This window comes from Pinus tabuliformis, chromosome 6, assembly GCF_031772625.1.
Source record: "Pinus tabuliformis cultivar Carrire ecotype Pingquan chromosome 6, CPIR1, whole genome shotgun sequence".
Taxonomy (NCBI): Eukaryota; Viridiplantae; Streptophyta; class Pinopsida; order Pinales; family Pinaceae; genus Pinus; species Pinus tabuliformis.
The window spans coordinates 1,456,526,622-1,456,554,543 of NC_142292.1; the positions used below are offsets into that span (position 1 = coordinate 1,456,526,622).

At 34.3% G+C, this 27,922-nt stretch overlaps 1 pseudogene; it reads left to right on the top strand.

Annotated features, from left to right (window-relative positions):
- Positions 1 to 616: 616 nt before the first annotated feature.
- Positions 617 to 27,922, top strand: part of LOC149264108 (uncharacterized) — a 47,405-nt pseudogene continuing 20,099 nt past the window's right edge.

Genomic DNA, 27,922 nt, shown 5'->3' on the forward strand with positions numbered 1-27,922 from the left:
ATGAAGGACTTCTTATAAAATAATAGAATCACGGTGCTCAGGAAGTTGTTATGAGCATGTCATTTCCTTGCGGAAAGAGAGCGAGCATATTGCCTAATGCACAACAGATAATGAGCTCCATTAGTGAGTTACTAATTATCAGAATTAATTAACATGTTCACTCGTTGAAAGAATTAACTAAAAGAGTCGAGAAGGTTTTCATATAAGCAAATGTTGGCTAGCTGCCACAACATCCACAAGTTGTCGAAGGTAGAGCAGTGGAGTACATACGAATTTCATAAATCACTGTTAATAAAATACTAAAGAAAAGCATAGAGAAAATGTAGGGAATATATCAAGGATACCCATGGGAAATACTCACTAAGAACTTTATAGCAAAGGGTTTTCATAGCAGCAACTTTGCCTACCTAAGAGATTAAAAACATAAAAAAAACTAGTACAACTTCAATTGGTTAGAGGGAGGTCGTGGGCCTAACCCTTAGAGATTTCCACAACCAAAAAGGCGTAGAACCCATAACTAGTTCAACTATTACAAAGTAGAAATTAATAAGATCAGAATGTTTTTGGAAACGACTCACTAAGAAACAAAGTTTTTGGAATTTAAGCAGGGAGTATAATGGGAAGCCACAAAACCGAGAGCATTACTAACTTGGCAGTGGAAGGAGGCTCCTTTGTTCTATCCTCAAAGGTTGAAGAGCATGGTGACCGCTTTGGAAACATACAACTTGATCTGCACAGCGAAAAGAAAGTCAGTCAGTGATAGTTCAATGTAAGCATCAAATCAAAACAACAAAAAAAAATAGAAATAAGCACAACACCTTACGCAAGTCGTTGCAGGTGGGGTAGACCCATATGCAGCTAAACCAAACATCGAGTGGAACATAGGTTTTGTGGCAAACCAACAACGCTACATCACTGTGTTTTTTCCATCAGAGGGAGAGAAAGTGAGAGATGAGTTGCAGAATGAGGTCCCTGGGTGAAAAAGGGTGAGAATGAATGGAAACAATGACGATATGGACAGGTGGTTATCCTAACCCCTCCCTCGATGATCTCAACCATCCAATTTAATATCTGATCCAAGCACTAGACAATTTCCATGTAGCGAAGGAAACAATGTACACCTATAGGGCACCTCGAAGGTTCCAGGCCCACCGTTTGGAGTTAGAGATTTTCATTTAAGAAACATAAAAACTTGAAGTTTGGCAAGCACTTGCTTAACCCACGTGACAATACATCCATACTGGGTAAATCGAAAAAGAATCTGCTTAAAGATTTTGATTGAATATTTGTTAGGTAATATGTTTCCCAATGTATTAATTAACTAAATTAATTATGATGTACATGCATGGTAAAAGTTATGTACCAATAACTTTGGTAATTAATGCAAAAAATTTTATGTACATTGAATTAATTATTGGTTATGTGTGATAAGTGGTACTAGAGGAAAGGTTGCAACATTGTGACCTAATTGGGCCAACTAATCGTGATAAACTATAATCTTGAAAAGCCTCTCTAATAGGAAAAATCAGAGAAACCCTGTGCCAAGCCCCGAAGGAGGAAATCAAACTAAAGTACCTACTCAAGAAGGGAATCAACAAGAGACCGAGACAGATCGATTGGAGCATGAAGAAGGATCTAAGAATGCTTCAGGCATTAAGGGAAATAAGAGACAAAAGAATAAATTATAGGGGAATTCAAAAAGATTAAACCACCTTCATTTGATCGAGAAAAAGAAGATACTGCCAAATCTTGGCTAATCTATATGAAAAAATATTTTAAAATTTATGAGTACAATGATAATTTGAGAGCCAGGCTGGCTATCTACCAGTTGCAAGGTAAGGTCACCCTATGATGGGAAGAAGTTAATACTGTGAGGAATATCGACGAGCAAGATATTACTTGGGACAATTTTCAGAAACATTTCAAGGACAAATATTTAACAGAAATATTTTACAATGAAAAAGAAAAGGAGTTCTACCATTTGAAACTTGGCTAGTTATCTATAGATGAATATATGAATAACTTTATATCAAAGCTAAGGTATGTTCCATAAATTCAGGTGGAGAAGGCTAAAGTTCAAAGGTTTATTAGCAACCTCCCTGCATTCATCAAAGAAAAGTTGGAATTTGATAACCCTAGAACTATGGATGAGGCTATCCATAAAGCCTGGCTCTTCCACCAGCAAATGAAGTCGAAGGGATAAGGTGACCAAAGTTGGATAAACAAGAAAGAGCAGAAAGTTTTCTTGAATAGAAACATGAAGGGGTCGGGTGTTAAAATCACTTTTCGGAGGTAGCAAGGTAACCGCCTAGGGAAGAATCAACATAGGTTGAAAGTTCAGGGTGATTGAAAGCAGGGTGAGGTGTCCAACAATCCTAAACCTATACAAATTCAGAAGCCACCCTTATAGTGTTGGGGCTGTGGAGAACCCCACTATTATAAAAATTGTCCTCACCGTGCTTATGCAGAGACAACAACTCACATTCAAGAGGTTTCCACAGTGGGAGATGTGGCGAGGAGTATACGAAAAATTAACGTAGCCTTGGATGATGACCCAGCCGAATATCAACCTGCGATGGTCGAATTCGAAGGTAACATTGCTGACCATTCTACTTCTGTTTTGATAAATCCAAGAGAAATCTTGAGCTATATTAGTCCTAGAATTATGGAATTGAGTTGATTACAAGCAGTGAAATTCAACATCCCTTGGCTAATGCAACTGGCCAAAGGAACAAAAATAAGAGTCATTTCTATGGTAGAAGATTGTCCTGTGGAAATTGTGGGACAACAGATTAAGGTGACTTTAAATATATTTCGCCCAGGATCCTATGATCTCTAGTAAACTGTAAATTATAGTGAGAAGACCATTCACTTCCTCACCGACGAAGAAAGTAGACAAGATGTATAGGGAATTACAATAAATATCAAATTGTGACACATAACAGCTAATTAATTAGGCAAGTGCGTTCAAAAGAGCTGCTAGATTTATGCGGTACAGGTGGGCTACAACTAACCAATTATGCAAGTGTGTTTGAAATGGCTTCCATATTTATGTGGTACAAGTGGGATACAACAACTCTAAGAGTAAAATGGATATATTAGAGGGCATAGTAGTAGTTCAGAAGTTTGCTAATATTTTTCCGGAACAGATTCACAAATTACCTCCAAAAAGGGATATTGATTTTACTATATAATTAATCTCAAGTGTTATTCTAGTCTCCAAAACCCCCTATCAAATGAGCATACTTGATTTAACCAAAATCAAAATGTAGTTGCAAGAGTTACTTGAAAAAAATATATTCACCCAAGTGTGTCACCTTGGGAAGGTCTTGTTTTGTTTGTGAGAAAAAAGGATGATACCTTGAGATTATATATTGATTACCGGGAGCTGAATAAGTTAACTATTAAGAAAAGATACCTGCTACCCAAAATTGATGATCTATTTGACCAAGCTAATGGGGCCACTATGTTCTCTAAGATCAATTTGCGATCAGGGTATCATCAGATAAGAATTAAATATGATGATATCTGCAAGACAACTTTCAAAGCTCGTTATGGTCATTATGAATTTGTCATTTTACCATTCAGGCTCACTAATGCCCCTGGAACTTTTATGAGTTTAATACATGAGATTTTCCATCCTTAGAAAAATTTGTTATGATTTTTATCAATGACATATTAATTTACTCAGAAAACATGGAAGAACATAAAGAGAATTTACGAATAGTGTTGCAAGTATTAAGAGAAAACAAATCTGTGCAAAAATACCATAAATGTGAATTCTACAAAGACCGCATTCAATATTTGGGACATGTTATTTCTACAGAGGGCAGAGTTGTGGATCCAGAGAAAATCAACACTATTATGCAATGGATTGTCCCTAAGAGTGTAGCTGACATTCGGTCATTTATGGGATTGGAAAGTTATTATCGATGTTTTATTGAAGGTTTTTCCCAGATTGCTTATCGCATAACCTCCTTGCAAAAAAAGGGAAAGGTGTTTAAATTGACCACAGACTATGAACTTTGAAGCTAGTTTTGATCATTTGAAACATTTACTAACAACCGCCCCAATTTTAAAGGTTTTCGACCCTAAAAAAAAATTCATTGTATGTACTGACGCAAGTAAAGAGGGAGTTGGACACGTATTGATGTAGAAAGATAAAGTAATCGCTTATGAATCTCGTAAGTTAAAGGAATATGAGAAACAATATTCCGCATATGACTTGGAACTAATAGCAATGGTCCATGCTCATTAGGTGTGGCGAAATTACCTACTAGGAAAAAGGTTTTTATTTCTAACTGATCATAGTAGTCTAACAAGCTTTTTTAAACAACCCAGCTTGAATGCAAGACAAGCTAGGTGGATGGACTTTTTAAGTGAGTTTGATTTTGACATCAAACATATGAAAGGTAAATAAAATCGCGTTGTTGATGCCTTAAGTAGAATATTTCACTATGAATATGAAATTTCTTATAGTCAAGTGCAGATCCACTTCTCAGATTAGATCAAATAGGCTACCCAAAAGGATCCATAATACAGATTTTTGTGTCAAGAAGTGGACAAAATGTAGAAAACTGGGAAGTGAGGTGATTACAAAATAGAGGGTGCCAATTTTTTAAGCTACAAAGGAAGGGTTTATGTGCTGAATCAAATGGAAATTAAGAAAATGATATTAGATGAGTTTCATAGAATCCCCTACGCAGCCAACCCAAAATATCAAAAATTTCTCTCTGCATCGAGAAAAGTGTAGTTTTGTCCTGGTATGAGAAATGATATTGCCTAGTACCTATCTATATGCCTCGAATGCCAGAAAGTAAAAGTCAAGCACCAACATCCAGTAGGCTTACTCCATCCCTTACCCATTCTGGAATGGAAGTGGGATACTATCACCATGTATTTTATAATTGGACTACCAATATCTAAGAGGCAAAATGAATCCATTATGGTAGTTGTGGATAAATTTAGTAAGACAAACCCTTTTATTCCTGTAAAATCCACCTATCAAGTAGTTCAAATTTTTGATATTTTCATGAGGGAAATATTCAGATTGCACAATATACTAAGAGTAATATTCTTTGATCGAGATATGAAGTTCACCTATGCATTTTGGAAGGCATTGTTTACAGGTGTGGGTACTCAAGTCTAGTTTAGAACAACATATCACCCCCAAATCGATGTGAAAACTAAACATCTAAATCAAGTACTTGAAGATATACTACGAATGTATGTAATGAAACAACCAAGCAAGTGGGAGGAGTACCTCCACTTGGTGGAATTTTCTTACAATAATAGTTATCATGAGTCCATAAAATGAGTCAATTCGAGATACTATACGGGAAAAGGTGTAGAACACCTGCTAACTTGAGAAGGCCTAAAGATAAATTAATTCTGGGACCTGATATGTTAGAAGAAATGGAGAAAACTGTAAGAAAAGTATGTCAAAATCTAACGGCTTCTCAAGCTCGACAAAAAACATATGCGAATAAGAAGAGAACCTTCAAATAATTACAAGTTGGAGATCATGTGTATGTATGAATTAAACTAAGAAAGAGTGCTTTGAAGTGGGAAGTTGTGAAACATTATCACCCCAATTTTGTAAACCCTTCAAAATTTAAGAAAGAGTAGGACTAGTTGCATACCAACTGGCGTTGCCCAATCGTATGAAAGTCCATAATGTGTTTCATGTATCTTTACTAAAAAAATATAAGTATGACTCTAGGCATATTATCGACTAGAAGGATACAGAGGTAATATATAAAAAAAAAAAATCTCTATACAGACATATCTGATTTTAGTTTATTGAAAGTATAAACTAATGTTAAATCATATATTACAGGTGGAACCGGACAGAGAAGTTCTTGTAGAACCCCTACGTATTCTTGGGGAGAGAGAAACAATGTTGCAGAGGAAAGTCGTTACCCTGGTTAAAGTGAAATGAAAGCACTTTAGCCTAGAAGAGCCTACCCGGGAAGAAAAATATTCCATGGAACAAGCATACCCAGGCCTATTTCAAGGGAAGGAATAAACACCAAGAACATTTTTTCGCACTCGGAGGGGAAGATTTAACACCCTCAGGCCTAATAATAATTTCATAATTATTGATGTTTTATTTTAATCATTATTGTGAGTGAAACTATGTTACAAGAAATAAGTATTTGATAACAATTGTTGTTAATTATTAATTTAAAAGAAATATAAAAAATAGTTGAGAAGTTGGAATACAGATGAGGATCCGCTAATGATTTCGTAACTTCTAGACAGTTGGGAAAAGGACATTTATCAACTTCTTCCCTTGACCCTAGATATTTTTAAAAATATCTCAGGTGGGACAAGGTGGGGGTTAGACACCAGGAAAAATGATATTACTCGAGGAAGTGAAATTGAGGATACTGCCTCAAGGTTGTCTTGATCTGGTCTAAACTAGTGGAAACCTTCTGATTCGAAGTAATTTGTTTCTTTTTCCAAACTAGACTAGGAGGGTCTTGAGGTCTCGAAAGACGAGCTACCTGTCAAGGTTGCAAACTGAATACGTGCTGGAAGTGGAGGTTAGGGGGGAATTTGACAAAATTTCCAATTCCGTGGAAGGGAGGAGAGGTTTAGTTGGACATAATTTCCAATTTCGTAGAAGGGAGGAGTGGTTACATCCCTATTCCATCTTTTCGATAAAAAAAAATTCAGATAAGTAGCAAGTCTCCCTATGGTTTTTCTGATGAGTAAAATGAAGTAATGATAATCAATAAGATAGGAGGATAGCATAGGAACAACTTCCCTAGTTACTGAATGATTCACTTACTTATTTTCTGTGAAAGAGACAGAGAATTGAATTGCATGTTTAAACCAATTATTTCTTTGGAAAATGTTGACACCTAATCATATTGACTGGGTGAAAATTGTAAATAGTGTAAATAATAAATAAGAGAAAATGAAGAGTCATTAGGAGATGAAACTCAAGAGTCACTCCCTCATGTATATAACTATGAACAACCGAAATGAATAAAGAGATTATCATTTGAGGAGTTACCTCCTGGCCTAACATTATATCAGAGCCAACCCCTATTTTTAGTTTTCTACTCGTGTAAATCCATTACGTCATTTTTTGGTAGCTCTAGAATCTGTCATTTCTGTCAATTTCTCTACCTATTATCATTCTCTGAGTTCTTCCCTCTGCATGATAATTTTAGTGTACATCCACATTTGTTTTAATGATGCATCTTTGTTCAGACAAATTTCCCTTACCCTCTTCAATAGGAGAGGAAGCACATAGGAGGGAGGTTCCTTTTTTCAGAAGGGAAGCTACCTTCTTCAAGATAAGAAGAGGCATCTGGCCATAATGTCAAAAATGGTGATGTGAGGAATGCAATGATATTAGACATTGCTGCAGGAATGAACGGAACGAGCTGGGTAAAGGAATTAGGAGCGATAAAAAATGGTAACTGCAATTCTCTCACATCTACATAGGTCAATTATATAAATACCGAAGGGACTGAGAAAGGGCTCACATCACTCCATATGTTGCGTTAAAATCTTCCCACACTGCACTACTCCATATATGTTTAGTTATATAATTGAACGACCTCCTTGTTGGCTTAAGTGTATATTTATTTTTCAATGTCTACCATATCACTCGTTGTGCCTCCCTGCGGTTCGACTCCCAGTTACCACCCTCTGTGGCTCCCCATTGCACCACACTCTCTGTGGCATAACGTCGTGGCTTGACTCCCCATTAGACTCCTTGACAAATTTTCCATACTCCTGTCACTGTTTTGTTGATATTCCGGTTTCTTCATGTTGTTATAAAACTTCGCAGCACTACCTCTGCTCCCCGTTAACTCGTAGCACTCCCTCCTCTCCCTCTCCACCACACAAATGAGCTTCCCCTCCATACAAATGCGCTGCCCCTACTCCATTGCAAAGTAAATACCTCCCTTCCACTGTTCAATCAGTACGCTGACCCTACTCCTTATACACCCATTTTTTTTTGATACCTCCCCTACATACTCCCTCCCCCACATACTCTGTCTCCCAAATATACCCTCCCCCAATAATACCTCTGATCTATACATATCATATTGTAATTTTTTTGTACCACCAGAAGTATGAATTTTATACATTGGCAACATAAGCATTTTTACAGTACACAGATTTTTAAAATGCATTCATTGATAGCTATTGTGGGAGTGGTTCTCACTGACAAGGAGAACTATCCATAATGGTCATGGAAAATCAAACACGCTCTCATTTTTAATGAGCTGTGGAAAGTAGTGTGTGTTGGAGACGTAGGCAAAGAACCAGAACAACCTACCTCAGACAAGGAATTCACCATTTGGGAAAATAACAACATCAAGACATATGCCTTGATTGCAACATTAGTAAATGAAGAGGTGAGTCGCCATATTTCACCCTTTTCAAATGATTTAGAAGACTTACAAAAACTAAAGGAACTCTATGACTCACACTCTACACTTGAAGTTGTTCAAACCATGATTAAATTGTTCATCCTTGAATTACAAAATGATGATCATCTTGCTCTTGCATCAGAAGTAAAATCTATTATGCATGATATGAAAGTCACTAATGTTGAAATCGGCATTCCTCTAATATATTTTGTCAAGGAACTTTATCCTACTTACTCAAATTATCTTGAGTGATTGGAAGAAAATAGAAACCTCAAAGAAATTACCTTTGAGTCCCTTGTGAAAAAAATTGATGAAAGAGAGAAAGCTTTTGGGAAGAAGATAACTCTTCAGTCTTCTGAAGAGGTTGTGTGTCTTGCACATAGAGAGAAGAATATTTCTCAAGATTCTTCTAGAGGAAGAAGAAATTTCATAAGCAGGGGGCCAGACACTCTCAAGGAGAAAAGTTAGATTTTCATTGCATACGTTGCAATAGAGATGGATCACATGATGCATCCCATGCAAGTTTCCTTGGGACAGAATTGAGCAAGAAAGAAACCAACCCAAAGGTAAAAGTAATGACAAATATAAAGGTAAACCACTTGAATCCACTCACTATGTTGTGGCACACTGTAATATTGGAGTAAATGAAGACTTATTTAATGTTTGAATTGCTTCTTGGAAAATTGATTGGTTGCTTGATTCACGAGCAACTTGCCACATGACCTTTAGAAGATATTTTTTTGAAGAATTTATTGACAATATTGATGGAGCAATATACTTTGCAGACAAATCAAAACACAAATAATCTAGACTTGCCACAATGAGGCTTAAATTTCCTGGTCTTTGAGACTTTCTTCTACATGATGTTTTATATCTCCCACATCTGAGGAGAAACTTGTTGTCCTTGGTCCACATCCACCAGAAAGGACATTCCATTCATATGTTTGATGGAAAGGTTGAGGTAGGAAAAGCATTAGATCACTCACTTGTCATGATGGGGATAGAAGAAGAAAGGCTTCTCAAGCTGCAAGGTACCTCTGCTCGTGCACACAATTTCTCATACAATTCTCATTATGATGAAGGTACATTTCCATCACGTTTATTATGGGATGCTAGATTTGGACACTTGAACTATGACAGCCTCCGCTTGTTGAAGAAAAATGGTGTTACTAGTTTGCCTACAATTCCTAGGAAACTTAAGCAATATGATGCTTGCATTCTAGGAAAGCATAAGAAATAGTCTTTTCATGATTCACATTCTAGGGCACATAAAAAACTTGAACTAATTCATTCAGATTTATGTGGTCCAATGTCTGTTCCTTCTGCAAATGGAAATAAATATATAATGACATTTTTTGATGACTACACCAGAATGTGTTGGGTTTATTTATTGAAGAACAAATCTAACGCTTTTCAAACATTCAAGAACTTTCATACATGGATTTAAAATGATGCACAATCTCATATTGGCTCTATTCGAACTAATAATAGAAAATAATACACTTTGAATGAATTTGAAAACTATCTTCGCCAACATGGGATCAAACATCAAACAACTGTGCCTTATAATCCCCAACAGAATGGAGTAGCTGAAAGAATGAATAGGAAAATTTTAAATATGGTGCACTCCATGATGTTTTTCAAGAATGTAAAATTGATTTTTTGGGGTGATGCAGTTCTATGTGCTGTATATGTAAAGAATAGATGTCCATCTAATGATATTAGAAATAAGACTCCTTATGAAATGTGGTAGGGTATATTCCTTCGATAAAGCATCTCAGGGTCTTTGGTTCCACTTGTTATGCCTTGATAAGAAAGGTACATAGAAACAAACTTGGTGCAAAGAGTCATAAAAGTATCTCCTTGGGTTATTCAAACACATCCAAAGCATACCGTATCTATGATGAAGTCAATAAAAAAATTGTTGTATCTAGAGATGTAATCTTTCTTGAATCATCAAAAGCTAACAATATTGTTGAGTAACAAATTGATCACTTGGATAGATTCGCAAATCAAAAATCATTTGAAGAATTTGATAATCAGATTCCACATCTTGAAGGGGGGATTCCTGTACTAGATCAACCTGTGGAATCTTCTTCTAAAGCACTCTCTCCCCCGCATGAATCTCCAACCATTAATGATACTTTGAGTGATGTGATTGACATAATTGGGAGACTCAATCTTGGTTCAGTCCCAACTCAATCAACTGAGTATCCTGGACCATCTCATAAAGGTACCCCAAAGTGGCTGGCAAACACACTTGAAAGTGTCCATCCTTATGACGTTGGAAAGACAAGAACAGGAAATTAAACCCGGCAAAATGGAGGTGATGTAGATGACTTTTATTCACTTGTTGATATGGATGTTTCTTATGATTGTGAATTGAATTTGTCTACAGATTTTGAACCAACTTCTTTCAAATAATCCACTTCTCATGATGAATGGAAATAAGCGATGCAAAAGGAGTATGACGCCTTGATAAAGAATGGAACTTGGAAGCTGGTTCATCCTCCATTGGGAACCAAACCAATTGGATGCAAGTGGGTCTACAAGAACAAGTATAAAGGTGATGGCAAACTTGAAAAGCACAAAGCCAGGCTTGTGGCAAAAGGTTTTGTACATAAGGAAGGGGTCGATTATGAGGAGACGTTTTCCCCCACAACAAAATGGGCTACCATTTGTACACTCTTTGCCCTAGCAGATCATAACGGTTGGAAAGTCCATCAAATGGATGTAAAAACTTCTTCCTTGAATGGAGATCTAAAAGAGAATGTTTTTATGTCCGAGCCTGGAGGATTTTCTATCAAAGAACATGAACATAAAGTATGCAAACTTGTGTCCTTGTATGGCCTCAAACAAGCGTTGCGAGCCTGGTATGAAAAATTAACTGAGCATCTTCTGAAACTCAATTTCAAACATTATGATCTTGATGATGCAACTTTGTTTGTCAAGAAAGTGTGAAAAAGAGTTGTTTATCTTGTGGCATATGTAGATGATCCTTTTATGACAGGGAAAAATGAGAGCTACATTGCCTCCATAAAGAAGGAATTGAGGAATGGTTTTGAAATGACTGTTTTGGGAAGCATTCATTACTATCTTGGTATTGAAGTAACTCAACATTCGAAGTCCATATTCCTTTCTCAAAAGAAGTACATTGGAGATCTGTTGAATAGGTTTGGCATGGCTGAATGCAATCCTCTAACTACTCCAATGGAGAAAAACTTAAAGCTCACATCCATTGAAGGAAAAGAATTTGAGGATGCAACAAAATATAGACAGATTGTATGAAGTCTCAACTACTTGAATACTAACAGACTAGATATTTTGTTTGATGTTGGAATCCTCTCTATGTTTATGAAAAATCCTTGTGAGGGACATTGGGCTGCTGCAAAAAGAGTTATAAAGTACTTAAATGGAACTCAAGACTTTGGACTCAAGTATACATAGGTGGGCGACTTCAGCTTGATTGAATACTCTGATTTATACTTCGATGGAGACAAAGAAACTGGGATATCTACTTCTAGTTATTTTATGAGTCTTGGATCAGGAGTTGTCTCCTGGAGATCATGCAAACAATCAGTTCCAGCATATTCCACAATAGAGGTAGAATGTGTGACAACAACTGAGGCAACAAAAACAATTGTGTGGCTTAGGAAAATTCTGGAAGATTTTAAGGTAAAACAAGTACATACGATACCACTTATGATTGATAATACCTCTGCAATAAAGTTGGCCAAGAACCCAAAGTTCCATGATCAAACGAAGCACATCAATACAAAATATCATCTGATTCGACATCATGTTGACGACAAAGCAATCCAGCTTCGCCATTGTTCCACTAATGAGAAGATTGCAGACATCTTCACTAGAGCGCTTGGAAGAGAAAAGCTTGAAAGATTCAAAATGATGCTTGGACTCACCAACATTCCTTTAGATTAAGGTGGGGAATGTTGACACCTAATCATAGGGGTTGGGTGAACAATTGTAAATATTGTAAATAATTAATAAGAGAAAATGAAGTTTCATTGGGGGATGAAACTCAAGAGTCACTCCCTCGTGTATATAACTATGAACAACCCAAATGAATAAACATATTCTCATTTGAGGAGTTACCTCATGGCCTGATAGAAAAGATGAATAATTAAATAACATGTTTTAACCAACTATTTCTGTGGAATAGATAAAATTCAATTGCATGTTTAAACTAATTATTTTCTATGGCTTACACAAATAATCATATTGCCTGTTTAAACCAATTAGTTTTCTTAAATAGACTAAGAACCATACTGCATGTATTATCAAATCTTTTTCACTAGAATAAAGAGAAATACATTGTGTGAATTACCTAACTCTTATTGTATAACAAACAATGAATAAACACTATGTTATTCAATTATGTTCAAAAATATAGACCCAAGAATACATTTAGTGTTCCTTGTTGTAAGGAAGACAAACATAAACTGTAAATTTCAATTATACTTCCTTGCAAGATGGAGAGAGAATATTTTGTACAAGTATTTCGTCCTTCTAAAGAGATAGATAGAATTACAAACTGTATAAGGACAAAACAAACTTAAGTGGATGTGTCCTATGTATTTATAAATGGTATGAAGCATTTGTTTAAGGCATCACCTGCTTCTGTAGAATGAAATAGTGATAGGAAACCCTTTTAAAAGGAAAGGGAAAGTATAATCTGTTGTAAACATACAGAACTATGAAAACATTATCTTAAACTGAATTAAGAGTAATTATAAACCTTAGACAGAATCAATCAATGATTTTGTATACACTAACCAATAACATCAATACGAATTTTAATAACTTAAAAAAAGGGGGAAATGACCATAATTGTAGTGAACAAGAATATTAATATTCAATGTTATGAAGGAACAAACCAATGAAGAACTTCTTCTAAAATAATAGAATCACAGTGCTTAGGAAGTTGTTGTGAGGATGTCATTTCCTTGTGCAAACATAGCAAGCATATTGCCTAATGCACAACACATAAGGAGTTTCGTCAATGAGTTACTAATTATTAGAATTAATTAACCTATTCACTCATTGAACAAATTAACTAAAATATTCATAAAGGTTTTCATATCAACAAATGCTGGCTAGCCGCCACAACATCCCCATGTTGTGGAAGGCAAAGAAGTGGAGTACATATGAATTTCATAAATCACATTTAATAAAACAGTCAATAAAACTATAGAGCAAATGTAGGGCACATATTAAGGAAACATGTTGGAAATCCTCACTAAGATCTTTTATACCAAAGGGTTTTCATAGCAACAACTTTCCCCACCTAAGAGATTAAAAACATAACAAAACCCAGTACATCTTCAACTGGTTAGAGGGAGGTCGTGGTCCTAACCCTTAGAGGTTTCCAGAACTAGAAGAAAAAAGTGGCACAACCCATAACCATTTCAACTATTACAAAGTAGAAATTAAGAACCTTGGAAGGTTTTTAGAAACGACTCACCAAGAAACAAAGTTTGTGGAACTTGAGTAGGGAGTATAATGGTAAGTCACTTGTTCCGTCCTTAGAGGTTGAAGAGCATGGTGACCACTCTGGAACCCCACAGGTTGATCTACACATCGAAAAGAAATCCAGTCAGTGACAATTTAATGTAAGTGTCAAACCAAAACAATAAAAACAACTGAAATAATGAGAACACCTTAACAAAGTTGTTGCGGGCGTGGCAGACCCATATGAAGCTAAGCCAAAAACTGATCGAAACATAGGTTATGTGGAAAACCAACAATGTTACGTCCCTATGATTTTTCCACCAGAGAAAGAGAGAACAAGGGATGAGTTGCAATTCAAGGTCCTTGGATGAACAAGGGTGAGAATGAGTGCAAACAACAGTGATCCGGGTAGGTGGTTACCCTAACCCCTCCCTCCATGATATCAGCCATCTAGTACAATATCTGATCCAAGCGCCAGACAATTGCCATGTGGTAAAGGAAATGGGGTACACCTGGAGGGCAACTCGAAGGTTCGAGGCCCACCTTTTAGAGTTAGTGATTTTCATTTAATCAACATCAAACCTTGAAATTTAACAAGCACTTGTTTAATCCACATGACAGTACATCCATAGAAGGTAAATCAACAAAGAATATTCTCAAAGATTTTGATTTAGTAGTTGTTAGGTAATATGTTTCCCAATGGCATAATTAACTAAATTAATTATTATGTACACGCATGGTAAAATCTATGTACCGATAACTTTGTTAATTAATGTAAAAAAAAATTATGTACTTTGAATTAATTATGGGTTATGTGTGACATTCTTTAGGTTTATGAGGGTACCACTAACCAAGGCCACAATTTGAACTAATTTATAGTTATATTCCAAAAAACTATAGCTATTGGTAGCATCACTTTTGAAATCGAAAATCAATATAAAGATATAGATATAATTGTGAATTTTGCAGCTTTGAATAAATTAAATTTAACCATTATAAAAGAAAAGGCGCAAGTAGCACCATTCTTTACTTCAAATTTTCTAGTATTTTTAATGACTCCAAAAAAAACTTGATAAATTTCATGTTAACTTGATAACTTTGTAGTGGATAGTACTTATAATAATGACAACTGAGAAAAACAATTTGATAATGTGATAAGTACCCCACATTAAATTAAATTTTATGGTATTATAATTATTAATAAAAAATTTAATAAAACATAATGAGTTTAATTTTTTTAATTGATTTTATACTAAATTAAAGCCTTACCGAAAACTATAAATTAAAGACTAATATTATATGAATTGAATGTATTTTACTATTTAGTATAAATATTAAAGTTTATCTTAACGTTCTTTTAAAGAAAAAAAAGAAGAAATACTTTGTATACGGGTTTCATTGTCCTATTTCTTTTAATAAAAAAATTATTACATTAAATTTAAAAAAGAAAAAACTATTGAGAACGGAGTTGTCTATAACGCGACTTTTTGAAAGCTTTTTCGGCGGATTTTTCCGGTCGAAATTCGGCAAGAATTATTAGGATCGCAAGTTTGATAGCTAGTTTCTGCATAATGAAAGCGTCCCAGGGGTTTTTCAGGGTGCTGAATCCAAATATGCAGTTAAAAAACCATTTTAACTGCAAGAAATCAAGATTTGACCTCAATTTCTTCGCCTGATTCCGTCACCGGAATCTTCAAAAAGTCGCATTATAGACAACTCCATTGAGAACTATTGAGAAATGGTCATGTGCTAAAGGATTCCAAAAATATACGTTACATCAAAATCAAGACGAATGTTTAGGAAAAACCTCCGTTGATTAAGAAGATTCTCACGCATCACCGTCGTTATCACTTGCAAATTAGCTCACATTAGTTGTTCCTATTGGAATATCTTGGTTTCAATTGTCAAACGTTGTTGTAGATTTTCGTCATCATTTGGTAGGAAACGAGAGCGTTTTTTAAAGACTCTAGGGATGAGGTTAATTAGCCATTCGATTGGCCATAATATATCGATAATGTTTTTGCAGATACGTGAGTTCTACTCAGAAATTACGGCTCACATCAGAATGCTTCTTCAGTGGCCAGAGATCTATTGCTATGACCATTTAGCTGCTTAGTACTGTGTTTATTCCCCGCAGAGGAGATCATCAACTCTTGGATCAGTGTTTACGTACTTACATAAAAAGACTCTCGACGATGGGTAGATCTCCTTTGCACGCAAAAAAAGGCTAAACAGGGGTCCTGGAACCCCAAGGAGATTATAATTCTGTTAGAATTTCGATTTAGCAGAAGAAATGGTGGTATAACATATAGAGGTTTAGATTTTATGACTAGTTAAGGGCGATGAGTGATAGCCTACGTTACATGAAAGAAGGTTTACTACATGCGAAGGATATTGAGCTTTATTTTTTCGTGTTTTAAATCTAGTCTGAAAATTATGTGTTAAATCTTTGAGTTTAGTTTGATTTAGGAAAATTATGTGTTAAATCTTTGACTTTAGTTTGATTTAGGAGGGGGTGGCTAACTATGAGAAAAATTGCAACACAATTGATAGTGGAATGTGGTTCACTTTACTTTATTTCCTTTATTTTTTGGTTACAATAGATATACATGTTTATTTATGTGTTCTTGATATTTGTTGAATGAATTATTTAGTGATATGCATATATTATTGTTTCTATTTTATTGTTGATCTAGTGATACATATGAATTATTCTTACTATTATATTGTCCATCTAGTGACAGGCATGAATTATTGTTGCTATTGTATTATTTTATTTATGATCACTATACTAGTTATGATAGTAAAGTATGGAGAAGTGGGTTTTAACTCATTAGGTTTTGGAAGTTACATTAATTGGGATGCATGACAATGCATGATAATTTTGGATAATTTCATGCCTTTTTTGTTAATTGTATGCTTTCCCTATTAATTGCATTTTTCATTCACTTTTTATTTCTTCTAGAAGCTATAAGTGGTTTCATGAAGTTTAATGGCAGAAATGAAAAAAGTGATTTATGGGGTAACCAAGGTAACCAAAATGTGATTTATGGGGTAACCAATTATCTCGGCATTTTCACTATTTTCCTTCTACGAGGTTTGAGAGGTTGAAACATGGACATAGTGAGGGGAAATCGTATTGATTATCTAGTTCAATTTTCTTTTGGGTAGCTTCAGAAGTAGAAACTTGGACCATATTTAGGAGAAATCCCAAGGAAATTATTGTAGATATTTGATATCTTGATTCGCTATATTTTTGGAGTTATCCTCTAAGAAAATTGAGCTTGAATTTTTTTTTTCTACAAATTTTCTTATGGGTGGTTTCAAAGGCTCGAAACTTGGAACATAGTTAGGGAAAACTCTAATGAAATTCTCAAAGATTTCATATCTTTGTTCAGTACATATTTATATATATTCCATCAGGAAGCTGGATCTCTTGAATGCCCTTGAGATAAGACCTTAAAAATGATTATCTTGGAATTTTTTCCATAACTTTCTTTTTGAGAGGTTCTATACTTTGAAACATTGAGGAGAGAGAGAAATTATCTCAAGGTACATGTGGTAAAAATTTTAGATTTTGGTCCTTTATAATTTCCGAGATATAGTCTTTGAATGATTGGGGTATGAGAGAAATAAAAAATGCAGATAAACATTTTAATGAAATACCCCAACAAAATGTGGTTTTGCGGATGGATATTAAAGAATCTGTGGGAATTGTTTAAGAAAATGATTTAGAGAAAATGTTTCTCCCCATATCCCCAATGAAGGGTTAAGGGGTTCTGTTTGTTACAAAGTGGTACTAGAGTGGATTGAGATCATGAAGAATAGCAAAATTGATACCCCATATCCTTAATCGAGTATTAAGGCACTAGGTCTGTTACAAAGGAGTATCAGAGCATGGTTCAACACTAGACGTGGATGGCCTCAAGAACTTATGGAATGAGGGCTTTAATACTATATTACAATTAGTATATGATCTAAGGCTCTACATCAAAATTGGACGGGCACAAGTGTGGGAAAGAAATTAAGTTTTAATTTAATATTTATACATGCATGTGTACTTATGTGAAATTATTTCCCTGTATATATGAATACAATAACGTTACTTGAAGGATGACTTGACTTTGGTGGAACAATATAAACATATAGGATGATATGGGCATAATAACACATGAACTAAACATAATAGACATGTCTAATTGTTACTATTTTAATGCTACCAATTTCTATGTGTTATTTCAGCATATAAGAAGACTTTCCAATCGTGAAATGAAAGAGAAGGATGTCCAATAGAAAGGCACATTTTGGTACTAAAATTATCTCTGTTGAGGAGAAGAGGAGAGAAGAGGTAACATCTCTTGACCTTATTGAGACAATGAAGAGTTTAAAGGAATACCCATGGAGTTGCAAAGAAGATAATGAAAAAGTCATTACAGAACAAAAATATCAAACAAATCTAAAAATGATACTACTACAAAACATGTCATACATGCAAGGATTGTTGTAACCAAAGCAACTAGTTGAGATAGAGATGTGTATCATAATGACAATATCGGGGAATTACATGAAATATGAATGGGGCAACTCACCCTAGACAACTATGCTAATCATTTCATAGCATTATTGGAATATGTGTCATTTCTCAAAGATGAAGAGATGAAGATATAGTATTTACTCAATTGATTACAAGGACCATTTTAGGATAAGGTAAGATATGAAGAGCCCAAGAAACCTGATGACATCATTAAGAAGGGAAAACATTTATATAAGTAGTTAGAGGCTAAGGTAAGACCCTACAATATTTGGAGGAAGGAAAGGCCATTTGAATGTTGGGGTTGTGGAGGAGAACACTTTCTATATGAATGTCATTGGCAACAACAAATGAAGTATAAACTATTTCAGTTTTAGACACCTCGTACAACAACCATCAATACTGTTGGAATGTAGGAATTACCTAGGGTTAAGATGTAAGCCAACAAAGCTCCCTCAGACACTAACATTTTCAGCACCTGTGAGTAGGTGAGGTCTCATCTAAGGTATAATTGTGGGTTTACATAACCTTTGAAGGTTATGCAAGATAACATGGGAAATAGAGATGGCTCTAGTTTACATAAGGCATTTCTTTTGTAACAAGTGGTGAAATTTCTATTCATACAATTTATGGATGTAGTTGTTAATGTATAAAAATAATTGGGTATATTTTTATTTTTAACATAAGTATGAAAAATGTCCAATGAAATTGTTATGAAGTACTAAGTAAATCATGATATTCAATGTTCAAATCCTTGCATGTCAAAAAAAATTAATAAATATGAAAAATATGATATTTCTTTAGGGAGAATAGACTCAAGGAGTAATAATATGCTTGCTAAAGTTCGAAGTTTTAAATCTTTGAGTTATACATCCAACCATATTAAAGATTGTCAACTTAAAGATAAAAGAAATAAAAAAAACACTAAAAATTTATTATTGTGGCCCAGGTGAGATACAATCCCAACATTGTAAATTCATTGTTTCATTTTAACAAAATCAAAATGGATATATTCCCATTTGAAAACACTCATTATACTATTTCATACATGAATTCAATCAGTGCACGGTTTTTCATTCGTCTAGATATAAAGTTCCTCCTTTAAAATCTTATTTCCAAAGTAATCCTACATTCTACTCAAAGAAATTCACAAATAACATAGAAATAAGATAAGAGTTTACCCCCATAGAAAGATAGGAAACAAAAATATCTCTAACACCAAACCTTCCTCCAATAGCCCGAGAGGCAAGCACACAAGATGATTAAGATGTGTCACTGAAGAGGTTAGTGTACTATTTCCAAATTGTTTATGCTTTTATATCTTGAAGTTGCCCCAAGTTTTCCATTTTTCCTCATATAAAAAAATTTGACTTGTTTTTAAGCTCTACACACATATAACCCTAGAAATTAAGCTACCAAGAGGGATAAATGATTCATAAAAATGTGCCAATGTCTAAAATTTAGTGGGTGTATTTAATGAAATCAAGTATCTCTATTTGTTACTTCTATCTACTAATAGGAATTTTTTTTATAGATTTCATATTCATGCCTATGACATGGGCATAGATCTCTGGTTTTAAATAGATTTTGTTGGATATAGACTATAATTTGTGGTATGGTAGACTGTATTTGCATTGATATGAGATCGATTATTAATGTATAATGTGAGCTCCACTAGGCCTTACCTTGCTGTCATCCTGGCTCATCTATCCAACATACTCAAGAATGCACAATTTGCATCGTATGGAAAACATACCATGTTCCCAAGTATGATGGCAAGCACAATGGCTCTCCAAAGCATTTGTGTGAGCAACCGTCTTTCACAATTTACATCACATGGAAAACATACCATGTTCCCAAGTATGATGGAAAGCACAATGGCTCTCCAAAGCATGTGTGTGAGAAACCGTGATGATACTTTCTACAGATATAAGACGTCGAAATTGCTTATTAAAATAGAAATAAATGGAAATAGCATCAAGTCCAATCACTACAACTAAAAGAGGGGTTTTAAGACAATATTTAAGACAATTTTTGGGTAAATTGTCCTAACTTGAGACAAAATAAAACTTGTGTATTGTCTTAAATATTGTCTTTAAGTGGGTATCTCAAAAATCGTTGTCTTAAATATTATTATCTTAAAAAATATTGTCTTAAATATTATTGTCTAAAAAATATTGTCTTAAATATTATTGTCTTAAAAAATATTGTCTCTATAAAGACAATATATAAAACAAGAATTATTGTCTCTTAAGAGACAATTTCATTTTTGTCTCTCTGGAGACAATTTTATCTTTGTCTCTCTAGAGACAACACTTGGATTAGAGACAATATGTCTTTAATACTAGCTATTGCCTCTCTAGAGACGTAAAAAAATTATTTAAAGATCACTTTTGTCTCTTTAGAGAAAATATAAAAAATTGAATTCAGAAATATCTCACCATTGAAATAAATCGATATAAAAGACATTTAATTAAAAATAAACTACAAAATTGTTGATTAATCCCATGTTAGCACACAGTAGAATCAAACCACCAACCTCCTGCTTGTAAGGCAGACGCTCTTCCATTGAGCTAGCACTCTTTAAAGAATTATGTGAAGAGTTATGGCAATCCTTAAAATTACATTTATATCCATTGATTTAAAAACAAAAAAAATTACAGCTACACGATAAATTTCAGGCAAAAAAATAGCATATTTCAACACAGTTGATGTTGGAACACCCCTCATTATCAACTTTGATAAGTAGAAGTGGTTATTGAAAAGAGTCAATTCTCAATGCATCTTTTTGGGAATGGGATCTAAAGGTCTTTTTTTTACTTGCCAAAATTTCACACCCTTGCCCTACTTACTAGCAGCATAAAGCTTAACTTATACACCATATGGTAAAGACTTCTTTTTGGTATCTGCTAGACTATTCTATTTCCCAGAAGGAAATTTGACTGTATCATTTTATTTCTCATGTCATCAGAGTACTTTAAGTCATGTAAATTTATCCCTAAGAGTGGATAATAACCATACCTGCATTATGATTTAAGGCGGTACCTTTGGCCTGTAAGTTAATAACAATACTTAAGGTATTGGGCCCCTCCTACTGTAATTCGTAGCCTTGATATATGGACTGTTTAGACAATCAATAAGATTTTGATTTATGGACTCTTCTGATTCAAGGTATTGCATAAATAAATTAACTGACGAGCTTATATGATGCTCACTCTAAAAAAGACTCCATGCACAAAAGCCAAATCCTCAAAATTAGCAGAAGCTATATTTTTATACCAAATATTGAAAATCAGAAAATTGTATTACTTCACCTGACTGCCAAACTGTAGAATTCCTTTTAAATGGTTAATCTTCAACCATACAAAATTGTACTTCATATCATCCGCACTAAGCCTCTTTATAATAGAGAAATCAGAAAATGGTATCATCCTTGACAGGACTGTGATTTTCATTGTTTGATGCGCTTGTGATACCTAGAAACATGTAAGGGTTAACTTTAGAAAACCTCAAGAATTCTACTTTTAGAAGACACAAGAGAATGTGTACACTTTAACCCCAAAGTGTAAGAAATATACCAAATCCAAGATTGTCACACCATATGGCATAAAATAGTAGAGACAAATTAACTAAACAAAGTAATAATTAAATTCCCTATCATATTTTGTAAGCTGTGTAACTCTAAAAGTAGGTCACAATTACAAATCACAAGTAGTCAAACCACGCAATAATAGAGAGCATAAAACAAAAGTAGGAATTAAATCCCATCACCTGTTGTAACACTCTCAAAGTAGTTAGCCTTTCTAAAGAAGGAATGTGTTGCTCCAATTGCACTTATGGAACTGGAGAAGATGAAGAAAATTTGTCAGTAAGCTTATTCAGCAATACCTAAAGGGTGTAAATCATTTTCCAATAGATGATACAACTTAGTCACTTCCGGCAGAACACATGTCATGACACCTTTGGAAACCTAAAACATAATAAAGACACAAGTTACCCACATAACTAGATGATTCCACTTTCCTTTCATGAACCTAAAGAGCCTTTAAAGTTGGTACAATTAACATATACTCACATATCCTCAAATGTTAACTTATATTTGAAGGTAAGAGTTAACATAAACCATATTTTTATAAATAATAATGGAGATACGTAGAACCAAATAGTTTGAAGTGAAGACCATTTTGAATTATTACAAAATGAAGCGCATTATGATTATATGGTAGAAAACTTTAGTATAAGCTATAAATATAAGTAGATATAGTAAAATTTGTCCTAATATTGCACCACATTCTATCCAGTAATAATTGAAACCATGTAGCTTGCTAAAACAAAAACCCGTACAAGCATAAAAAGTGCTTAGAAGAATATATGTGTGCTTTGACTTCTCAGCAACCTCAAGGAAAGACTTAATTTCAAAAATAAATTCTTTAATGAGCTCCATAACTATTACTTACCACTTCATATAGAAGTGTTGAGCGTGACAACTACCAAACAGACATATTATTATTAGACATATTGGAAGAAAACTCCTTGAACTAAGCGTAAAATATAATAATTATACTAGAAAAACCTATACAAATGCAACATCTCAAACAGTGACAGATACACTTAAGCCTTTTCATTGAAATAACTTACCACTTCTCTCGTATCGATTTTAGAATCCAAACTAAATCCAAAAACCTAAAAGACTGACCATTCTTGAACTTCATTCCTTCTCATTCTCTAGCTCAAAATGGTCATCCCAATGCTTGTGATCATAGGACATAATAGAAATGGAAGCCAACAATCCAGATGATGCAATCAGCTGCAAATCCTTCTATACTAATTATTTATTGTAGCTTTTCTGGAGGATATAGATCTTGTACCATGCATAAGCATGATACAAATGACTTTCTAATATCCAAAATATCTTTGTTAACTTTGAATTGTAGATTGTCATCATTTTAGGTTTAGGAATCTTCTTGACCATACACAAGGCCATGAATATCTTCTATAGAGTTAAAGGTTTACTACATATCATATGCCATCCATCATAAGTAATAGTATAAGGAAAAAATATATTAAAAATAAAAAAATTAGCTCAGAGATTCTACAGTAGGTTCATGAAATTTCATTCAACCCAAAGCTTCCTCTGCAATAGGGTATTCTCCACTAATTAATTCCTACAAGCTCAAACTATATCAACCTTCCCATCTAGACAAATATGATCCCATATCTAATTTAGATTTCTAGCCCCCATTCAATAATGATAAATTCTTAAAGGTGTGTCAAAAATCTACTCTACATGACATTATAACTATTTACCTCATGGGAAATATGGGTAAGCTCCCAACCAAAGATAAATAGTTTCTAGAATACGATTTTTCTACACATTTCCCTAATCCCATTTCACAAGTAGGGACACTTGCATCTTCAAATAAGGAGGAAATAACATGGATTTCAAGAGAGGAAGAAATTGGAGGATATAATAGCATTTATATGGCACTAGCATGGATCCACATTAACTTTGAATATATAGATGCCATTTGTCATCTCCATGTTCAACAAGGAAGGAATTATAGATCAATGCCTATAAGTTTCTTGTTGCATTTGTGAAAAATATGGCCCAATTATGCTCTTTATTGTAACCTAACACACATCCATGTGTTTTGTGATCATAAGGTTAGTGATAAAGTATGACTATATCCTTAGAAACAACACTTTAATTGTGTTGAACATCATAAGCTTCATCCACTCCCATGGGGCCTTCACCTAATGAATTGTGACATAGCACCTGCATTATGGAATATTAAATAATACCCTTAACTTCACTGGGTATTGATAAACACCTCCAAAAATCCTTTTTCCAAACCCCCCCGCCGACCAATACATATTGCCAATAAAGCAAGTCTTTGTTTTTACTAGATATCCTTTAAAGCAATACCTATAAACCATTTGGCACCCTACAACTCCCCATAGTACTTATAATACATTGACTTTATTCTTTACAATTCTAAAAGTCCCTTAATGAATGAACAAGGTAAGATATTGGTCAACAAGGTCAAGCCCCTTTACCCACTCCTTTATTGCAAATATTAGATTCTACCGTAGATTGGTGACTAATATATAAGATATAAGTGAATCTACATAGCACACCTCCAATCTTGGCCTCTTGATTTTAGAGGTTTTCATAAACTCCATTTCTGGAGATTCTAGATTATTATGTTGTTGGAGACTATTGATAACACTTCCACTTGAAGATGCACTACTTAGGGGCATCAAACTCATACTGTGTCTCATTCTCTTTGTCGCAACACTACCATCCTGTGACATTAGATTTCTTTCTTGCAAACTAAGTTTTGTCTGGTAACCAAATCCTCTCCGACAACAACTTTGGAACCATTACCTAGTGCAGAACTTGCCATCCTATCTATCAAGCTTACCATTAAACCTATTTCATTCACAACAACCCTCAAGTCCTTTAGGGAGACTGAGTTGATCCGTAAATTTTAGGGAAAAGAAAAACATCAAACAACATTCCATGATAGATACATCTCAACATGAACTCAACATTTGAGTTAACCAACAATTCTCATGATCTTCAAACTGGTATTACAACTGTTTATGGTGTCTAAGGGAAACTTGAAATAGAAGTGTTCCAACTTCCAAGCATGACAGAATAATGGAGTCATATTTTTGCTTAATCTATCTCCTGACGCTACTTAGCCTCAAGGAAAGTGGTGTTGGAAACCTGGTAGTCAGTTAAACATATTAAAGTAATCAAAAGCATAACATGATTCTCAGAATAGTCAACTTCACATACTGAAATTCTTCAAACATGGTAAAATAATAAGGGAGACTGACAATTGTTTTCTTTTAAAATATATTGTGGAGTTCATTAGACTGGTTCTTTTTTATATACTTGAGGATGAGTTGCAGGTGATTTCACTGTGTACATGCACCGTAGAAAATAGTGATCAAGGAATGGTATTAGGAGTTTGTATTGTAAAAATAATCAAAATTCAAAAGCCCTCCAAATATATCTTGTTTTGTTTAGAGTATTGGTTTTCTACTTTTTAGTTCGTTACCTTCCACCTTATGTGTTGGTGGATTTGATTTCAAGTAAGAAAGTACCCATGTGGGAGAAACCCCCTTCGTAAGGATATGTCACTGCAGTAATAGCTTGAATTGGGACCCAAGCAATCTAAATATTAGGGACTTCAACAGCTCCTCGTCACCAGCAAAAACCCGGTTGAAGTCTCTAATATTAAGATTGCTTGGGTCCCAATTCAAGCTATTACTACAGTGACATATCCTTATGAAGGGGGTTTATGCCACATGGATACTTTCTTACTTGAAACCAAATCCACCAACACATAAATTGGAAGGTAACAAACTAAAAAGTAGAAAACCAATACTCTAAACAAAACAAGATATATTTGGAGGGATTTTGAACCAGGATTATTGTTACAATACAGACTCCTAATACCATTCCTTGATCACTATTTTCTAGGGTGCATGTACACAGTGCAATCACCTGCAACTCATCCTCAAGAATATAACAAAGAACCAGTATAATGAACTCCATGATATATTTTCAAAAGAAAACAATTCTAGTAATCATTCCTCGGACTGATAAATAAAATGGTGAAAGATCCTTAAGGTTTTCTAACAATATCCTAGTTTTTATGCTAATACTATATAAAATAATTAATTTTAACTATTAATTTTCCCATTTGAATGTATCACCCAATAGAGCCAACAATAGCATGTTACATCCAATTTATTGTTCCCTTATGTTACTGGAGCATTTTTACATTGTCTTCAATATAATTTTCTTAAATTGAATAATAATTTCCATTGTGGAACAATAACGCATTATTAATTGATAAAGGATATTGTTGTCCCCTATACATAACTGCGGAACTACCATTACATCATCTAGGAGAAACCATGATGAATTACTATAATAGAAATGATGATTAAAAGTCTCATCATGGAATTTATAATATCGGTTGGGTGTCTATTACACCAACGATGAAACCCAAGGAGAATTCCAAGTTTCGATATATTAAAATTCAAAAAGGCATGATGCTTGTTTTGTTTTCAAAAAACAAAAGGATGTAAACACAAGCTATACCGAAATGTTAAGGAAAACTTAACATATCCATGGAACCTAAAAATTGCATAGGTTAGGTAGCTTGCACTATTAATGTGGCAACATGTAAAAATAAATAGACCTTTTATGATCAATTTCTAAAATAATGTGGAAAAAGAAAATAACTATCCTTCCAGATATAATCTGAGAAAATGAGTTCACACCTGTATACCACTTTTACCAAGCGCTCCAATGTGGGTTTTGTTGTGCATGACTTGCCTCGCACCAGAAATCTATATGAAACTGTTTGGTGTCCATCTTGGTTGATTGTATTCTGAGTTGGGCTAGGAGAAAAATTAGCTAATAGTGATGAAGTATAAATTCCAGGTGTACCAATAGCTAGAGACAAACCATGATTTAATCTAGGAGCTATCTGCTGAAATCCCTAAGCACTTCCAACATTTCAAATTTAAGAAATGGCATAAGACTTCTTCTCAGTGTGTTCTATGTGAGGTGATGGAGTTGGGAGAGAAGAGGGTGAAGGTGCTATAAATGGTGAGGTTGCAAGTTACATGGGAGTTTATTTAGGAACTTGAAGTGGAGATGCTACTAAACTTTGTTGATCTACCTGTGGGGAGGATTGTTGAGAGACTTGTGGAGAAGCAGCTTGGAGAAGTTGAGGTGAAGAAAAAGAAAGTGTTGACCCTGTCTTAAGTTGCTTCTGGTGATAAACTGAACACTGACTTAATATATGATGTTTTTATATAAATTTTTGTTTAACAACAGACTATTTTGTCATTGATTCATTACTCAACTCATTAATTTGTTGAAGTTGCAACATTTGTTGTGCCTGAAACTGTGCCTGCAACTGAGCAGCTTGTTGCTGCTTTTTCTATTGTAACTGTTGGAACCATTGTTGTTGAAGTTGTTGATGTTGCTATTTGAGATGTTGTTGTTGATGTTGAAAATGATGCTATTATGTATCTTAAGTTGTTTTTCTTGTGCTTGCATCATTTATTGCTGCTTTAGAGCCTGGTGGTGATATTGTTGTAGAGCATTTATATTATTTTGTTGTCAATGGTTAATGTCATTTCACTGTAAGGAGATAATATTATTCTGGTCAAGAGGAGCATTATTGTGCCTTAAGAGCTTGTTTGGGTAACTCATCGAATCATCAACCATAACATTCAACTCTCTATATATGTGTTGAAAAGAGAATTTTAAAAATGAACTTTTCACTTGTTTGACTCTTTCCATGATCAGGAGAAGAATTAAGTTTCCCAGTTTAATTTTTCCATTTTCCCAATCCATGATGAGCTTATAATCCCCCAAGACCTGAAATCCAAGAAATTAAATTCTTAACAACGAGAGAGAAAACAATTCATCCCTATTATTTGTCCCCCACCACCCACAACAGACTTAAATGTAAAACTATGCTTATCA